This window comes from Triticum urartu, chromosome 6A (assembly GCF_056163025.1).
Source record: "Triticum urartu cultivar PI428250 chromosome 6A, HENAU_Tu73, whole genome shotgun sequence".
NCBI classification, from domain to species: Eukaryota; Viridiplantae; Streptophyta; class Magnoliopsida; order Poales; family Poaceae; genus Triticum; species Triticum urartu.
In genome coordinates, this window is record NC_141878.1 from 496,109,119 (window position 1) to 496,116,807 (window position 7,689).

Consider the following 7,689-nt stretch of genomic DNA (forward strand, 5'->3'; position numbering starts at 1 on the left):
TGCTCGGATCCCTTGATTGCATGCACATGAAATGGAAGAACTACCAATATATATATTAAGGAAGGGCAATATCAAGGTCATGTTAAAAAGCCTACCATCATTTGGGTCACACAATGACATCAACTTGTTGCAGCAGTCTCCATTATTTGCTAGGTTGACCGCAGTACACGCTCCTCTGTGCAACTATACCATGAATGGTCATGACTATAACATGGACTACTATTAGATTGATGGTATATATCCTCCATGGACGACTTTTATCAAGACCATCTTTGAGCCAAATACACAAAAAGATTTCACTTTGTCCAAAGACAAGAAGGAGCTAGAAAGGATGTGGAGGGGCATTTGGAGTGCTCCAAACCCATTTTACATTTGTTCATGAACCCTAAAAGGGTCCGCAGCCGCATCCGCGAACGTTTAATTTGTCCAATTTGAGATGCCCGTTAGAAATGCCCTTACAATTACGACTTTACGAGTATGTGCTCCTTGCGTTGCCCAACCGTCCATCTCAAGTGGACCGTACGATCCACCTATCGGGTGTGGTAGCGACCAAAACTCATTTCCTTTGACCTCATCTTGACTGATTGCGCGAGATTTAAAAAATAACCTTTTTATCTCGCGAAACGTTAGCTCGGAAGGGTGGCAATTGCAAATGTTTTGGCTGGCAATTTACACTATGGGAAGATCACAATTTCTGAAATGGAAAAAAAATTGCTGCAAAAAGGAAGATTTTGCCATCTCCCACCATGTAAACTTGCCATGAATAAATGTTAGTTTGTCACCCCTTTCGGCACATAACAGTACCGTTTAAAATATTGTTTGTAAGCATGCCGGCGAGCAGGTATGAGGGCATGTGCCGGATGTCCAGGACTCCAGGTATAGTCTGAAGCTTTGCTACACATACGCACAGATTTTACGGAAGATGAGCTACTGACTGATGTGGGATTAAAGGATTGGGAAATTATGATGGCTGGCCCCACCACTCAAATCAGGGGGCGAGATTGGCTGTCCGTAAACTGCAGCCCATAATTTGTCCGTAGGTTTAGAATTTTCATATAGTCTGTACTACAGATATACCTAGCAATACGTCAGGCCGGGCCGGGCTTCAGGCCGGGCCTACCAAAGCCCGAAGTAGAAAACCTAGGCTTGAGCCCGACCCGGCCCAGCCTGGCTATCGGTCCTAAAAATCAGGCCCAAGCCCGACCCATCATGCAAAAAGCCTGTCGGGTCTCGAGTCGGGCCTCTTCCTTAAACTGCAAAAACGACGAGCCCGGGCCTGGGCCGGCCTGGCCATCGGGCTCAAAATCCAGGCTCAGGCCCAACCCCTGGGCAAAGTTGGGTCAAGCTTTTTCGAGCCGCGTCAGGTGGGGCCGTCCGATCCGAGCTGCCCATGGCCACGTATGACTACAGACACTATTTACGACACATTGTTTGTTTGGTTGTCTGTATAGGCCCTAAAACTGTAGGTGGCTAGACCGATTTTGGAAGGAAAACCGCTACTTACAGACATCTGATACATCCATTTTGCATCATACTTTTATGTTGATATTTATTGCATTATGGATTGTTATTTCACATTATGGTACAATAGTTATGCCTTTTCTCTCTTATTTTGTAAGATTTAAATGAAGAGGGAGAATGCCGACAACTGGAATTCTGGACCGGAAAGGAGCAAATGTGAGATACCTATTTTGCACAACTCCAAATGTCCTGCAACTTTACGGAGAATTATTTTGGAATATATAAAAAATATTGGGTGAAAAAACTACAGAAGGGGACCCAACAGGTGGCCACAAGCCTGAGGGGTGATACGTCTCCAACGTATCTATAATTTTTGATTGTTCCATGCTATTATATTATCTATTTTAGATGTTTAATGGGCTTTAATATACTTTTTATATTATTTTTAAGACTAACCTACTAACCAAAGGCAAAGTGCAAATTGCTGTTTTTTTGCCTATTTCAGTGTTTCGTAAAAAAAGAATATCAAACGGAATCCAAACGGAATGAAACCCTCGGGAGAGTTATTTTTCGAACAAACGTGATCCAGGAGACTTGGAGTGGACGTCAAGAAACAACCAAGGAGGCCACGAGGCAGGAGGGCGCGCCCCCATCCTCGTGGGCCCCTCGCAGCTCCACCGACCTACTTCTTCCTCCTATATATACCCATATACCCTGAAAACATCCAGGAGCACCACGAAACCCTATTTCCACCGCCGCAACCTTATGTACCCGTGAGATCCCATCTTGGGGACTTTTCCGACGCTCCGCCGGAGAGGGAATCGATCACGGAGGGCTTCTACATCAACACCATAGCCTCTCCGATGATGTGTGAGTAGTTTACCACAGACCTTCAGGTCCATAGTTATTAGCTAGATGTCTTCTTCTCTCTCTTTGGATCTCAATACAAAGTTGTCCTTGATTCTCTTGGAGATCTATTCGATGTAATTCTTTTTGCGGTGTGTTTGTCGAGATCCGATGAATTGTGGGTTTATGATCAAGATTATCTATGAACAATATTTGATTCTTCTCTAAATTCTTTTATGCATGATTTAATATCTTTGCAAGTCTCTTCGAATTATCAGTTTGGTTTGGCCTACTAGATTGATCTTTCTTGCAATGGGGAGAAGTGCTTAGCTTTGGGTTCAATCTTGCGGTGTCCTTTCACAGTGACAGCAGGGGCAGCAAGGCACGTATTGTATTGTTTCCATCAAGGATAAAAAGACGGGGTTTATATCATATTGCTTGAGTTTATCCCTTTACATCATGTCATCTTGCCTAATGCGTTACTCTGTTCTTATGAACTTAATACTCTAGATGCATACTGGATAGCGGTCGATGTGTGGAGTAATAGTAGTAGATGCAGAATCGTTTCGGTCTACTTGTCGCGGACGTGATTCCTATATACATGATCATGCCTAGATATTCTCATAATTATGCACTTTTCTATCAATTGCTTGACAGTAATTTGTTCACCCACCATAGAATTTGCTATCTTGAAAGAAGCCACTAGTGAAACCTATGGCCCTCGGGTCTATCTTCCATCATATTATTTTCCTATCCACTTGCTATTTCTATCATTGTTTATTTTGCAATCTTTATTTTCCAATCTATATAATAAAATTACCAAAAATATTTATCTTATTATCTTTATCAGATCGCACTTTTGTAAGTGACCGTGAAGGCATTGACAACCCCTTTATCGCGTTGGTTGCGAGGTTCTTATTTGTTTGTGCAGGTACGAGGGACTTGCGTATAATCTCCTACTGGATTGATACCTTGGTTCTCAAAAACTGAGGAAAATACTTACGCTACTTTGCTGCATCACCATTTCCTCTTCAAGGGAAAACCAACGCATGCTCAAGAGGTAGCAAGAAGGATTTCTGGCACCGTTGCCGGGGAGGTTGCACCAAGTCAAGTCAAGATTTGATCTCCTGCCAACGTGCGATTTCTGGCGCCATTGCCGGGGAGATCTACGCACAAGTCAAGACATATCAAGTATCCATCACAAACTCTTATCCCTCGCATTACATTATTTGCCATTTGCCTCTCGTTTTCCTCTGCCCCACTTCACCCTTGCCGTTTTATTTGCCCTCTTTTCCGTTCATCTCTTTTTGCTTGCTTCTTGTGTGCTTGTGTGTTGGATTGGTTGTCACGATGTCTCTTCCAAAAAGTATTGATATTCACCATAGAAGGTTGGAAGAAATTGAAAACAGTTTTATGTCCTTGCAATTTGAGCATAATAATTTCTTCAGAAATGAGCTTAAAGAGCAAAAAGGTTTTATGGAATATGTGAATAAAGAGCGTGATGATATGTCTAAGGAATTTTATGGTTTGAAATCTCAGTTTGCTCATCTTGAAAAATTAATAGCCCAAATTTCGGATAAGCAGGCGACCTTAGTTAATAAGATGGCCGCCAAACCGGAAGAGTTAGATGATAATAAGGATGAAGATCTAAAAGTGATCGATGTGTCTCCTATTAAATCTTTGTTTTGCAATATGAATTTTTATAATGATGGGACTGGAGTTGAGTCAACTTTAGTTAAAAGGCGTCCCAATGATTCGGAGTTTTTAGATCTTGATGCAAAAATTGGTAAAAGTGGGATTGAAGAGGTCAAAACTTTACATAGCAATGAACCCACTATTTTGGATTTCAAGGAATTTAATTATGATAATTGCTCTTTGATAGATTGTATTTCCTTGTTACAATCAGTGCTAAATTCTCCTCATGCTTATGATCAAAATAAAGCTTTTGTCAAACATATCGTTGATGCCTTAATGCAATCCTATGAAGATAAGCTTGAATTAGAAGTTTCTATCCCTAGAGAACTTTATGATGAGTGGGAACCTACTATTAAAATTAAAATTAGAGATCATGAATGCTATGCTTTATGTGATTTGGGTGCTAGTGTTTCCACGATTCCAAAAACTTTGTGTGATGTGTTAGGTTTCCGTGAATTTGATGATTGTTCTTTAAATTTGCATCTTGCGGATTTCACCATTAAGAAACCTATGGGAAGGATTAATGTTGTTCTTATTGTTGCAAATAGGAATTATGTGCCCATAGATTTCATTGTTCTTGATATAGATTGCAATCCTACATGTCCTATTATTCTTGGTAGACCTTTCCTTAGAACAATTGGTGCAATTATTGATATGAAAGAAGGAAATATTAGATTTCAATTTCCGTTAAGGAAAGGCATGGAACACTTTCCTAGGAATAAAATTAAATTACCTTATGAATCTATTATGAGAGCCACTTATGGATTGCATACCAAAGACGACAATACCTAGATCTATCCTTGTTTTTATGCCTAGCTAGGGGCGTTAAATGATAGCGCTTGTTAGGAGGCAACCCAATTTTATTTTTGTTTCTTGTTTTTTGTTCCTGTTTAGTAATAAATAATTCATATAGCTTCTGTTTAGATGTTTTTTATGTTTTTAATTAGTGTTTATGCCAAGTAGAACCTTTAGGAAGACTTGGGGGAAGTTTTCACGATCTTGCTGTAAAAAACAGAAACTTTAGCGCTCACGAGATTTGCTGCCAGTTTTTACTGGAGAGTGCGATTAGGTTGATTCTTTTTTCGGATGATTAATAGACAAATTTCTCATGTCCACCAATTTATTTCAGAATTTTTGGGGTTACAGAAGTATTCGAAACCTACAGATTACTACAGACTATTCTGTTCTTCGTGTATTGTTTGCTTATTTTGATGAATCTATGGCTAGTATCAGGGGGGGGGGGGTATGAACCATAGAGAAGTTGGAATACAGTAGGTTTAAAACCAATATAAATAAATAATGAGTTCATTACAGTACCTTTAAGTGGTGGTTTGTTTTCTTATACTAACGGAGCTTATGAGATTTTCTGTTGAGTTTTGTGTTGTGAAGTTTTCAAGTTTGGGGTAAAGATTTGATGGATTATGGAATAAGGACTGGCAAGAGCCTAAGCTTGAGGATTCCCAAGGCACCCCAAGGTAAAATTCAAGGACAACCAAAAGCCTAAGCTTGGGGATGCCCCGGAAGGCATCGCCTCTTTCGTCTCCGTCCATCGGTAATTTCACTTGATGCTATATTTTTATTCACCACATGATATGTGTTTTGTTTGGAGCGTCTTGTATGATTTGAGTCTTTGATTTTTAGTCTACCACAATCATACTTTCTGTACACACCTTTTGGGAGAGACACACATGAATTGGAATTTATTAGAATACTCTTTGTGCTTCACTTATATCTTTTGAGCTAGACAATTTTGCTCTAGTGCTTCACTTATATCTTTTTAGAGCACGGTGGTGGTTTTTTTTATAGAAATTATTGATCTCTCATGCTTCACTTATATCATTTTAAGAGTCCTCTAGAACAACATGGTAATTTGCTTTGGCTATAAAATTAGTCCTAATATGATAGGCATCCAAGATGGGTATAATAAAAACTATCATAAAAAGTGCATTGAATACTATGAGAAGTTTGATACTTGATGATTGTTTTGAGATATGAAGATGGTAATATTAGAGTCATGCTAGTTGAGTAGTTGTGAATTTGAGAAATACTTCTGTTAAAGTTTGTGATTCCCGTAGCATGCACGTATGGTGAACCGTTATGTGATGAAGTCGGAGCATGATTTATTTATTGATTGCCTTCCTTATGGGTGGCGGTCGGGGACGAGCGATAGTCTTTTCCTACCAATCTATCCCCCTAGGAGCATGCACGTAGTACTTTATTTCGATAACTACTAGATTTTTGTAATAAGTATGTGAGTTCTTTATGACTAATGTTGAGTCCATGGATTATACGCACTCTCACCCTCCGACCATTGCTAGCCTCTCTAGTACCGTGCAACTTTCGCCGGTACCATAAACCCACCATATACTTTCCTCAAAACAGCCACCATACCTACCTATTATGGCATTTCCATAGCCATTCCGAGATATATTGCCATGCAACTTACCACCGTTTCGTTTGCTATGACACGTTTCATCATTGTCATATTGCTTTGCATGATCATGTAGTTGATATCGTATTTGTGGCAAAGCCACCTTTATAATTCTTTCGTACATGTCACTCTTGATTCATTGCACATCCCGGTACACCGCCGGAGGCATTCACATAGAGTCATATTTTGTTTTAGTATCGAGTTGTAAGTAAATAAAAGTGTGATGATCATCATTATTAGAGCATTGTCCCAAGTGAGGAAAGGATGATGGAGACTATGATCCCCCCACAAGTCGGGATGAGACTCCGGATAAAAAAAAGAGAAAATAAAAAAGAGGCCATAAAAAAAGAGAAGGCCCAAATAAAAAAAATAAAAAAATGAGAGAAAAAGAGAGAAGGGACGATGTTACTATCCTTTTACCACACCTGTGCTTCAAAGTAGCACCATGATCTTCATGATGGAGAGTCTCCTATGTTGTCACTTTCATATACTAGTAGGAATTTTACATTATAGAACTTGGCTTGTATATTCCAATGATGGGCTTCCTCAAAATGCCCTAGGTCTTCGTGAGCAAGCAAGTTGGATGCACACCCACTTAGTTTCTTTTGTTGAGCTTTCATACACTTATAGCTCTAGAGCATCCGTTGCATGGCAATCCCTACTCACTCACATTGATATCTATTGATGGGCATCTCCATAGCCCGTTGATACGCCTAGTTGATGTGAGACTATCTTCTTCTTTTTTGTCTTCTCCACAACCACCATTCTATTCCACCTATAGTGCTATATCCATGGCTCACTCTCATATATTGCGTGAAGATTGAAAAAGTTTGAGAACATCAAAAGTATGAAACAATTGCTTGGCTTGTCATCGGCTTTGTGCATGATTAAATACTTTGTGTGATGAAGATAGAGCATAGCCAGACTATATGATTTTGTAGGGATAACTTTCTTTGGCCATGTTATTTTGAGAAGACATGATTGCTTTGCTAGTATGCTTGAAGTATTATTATTTTTATGTCAATATTAAACTTTTATCTTCAATCTTTCGGATCTGAACATACATGCCACAATAAAGAAAATTACATTAAGAATTATGCTAGGTAGCATTCCACATCAAAAATCTGTTTTTTATCATTTACCTACTCGAGGACGAGCAGGAATTAAGCTTGGGGATGCTTGATACGTCTCCAACGTATCTATAATTTTTGATTGTTCCATGCTATTATATTATCTGTTTTGGATGTTTAATGGGC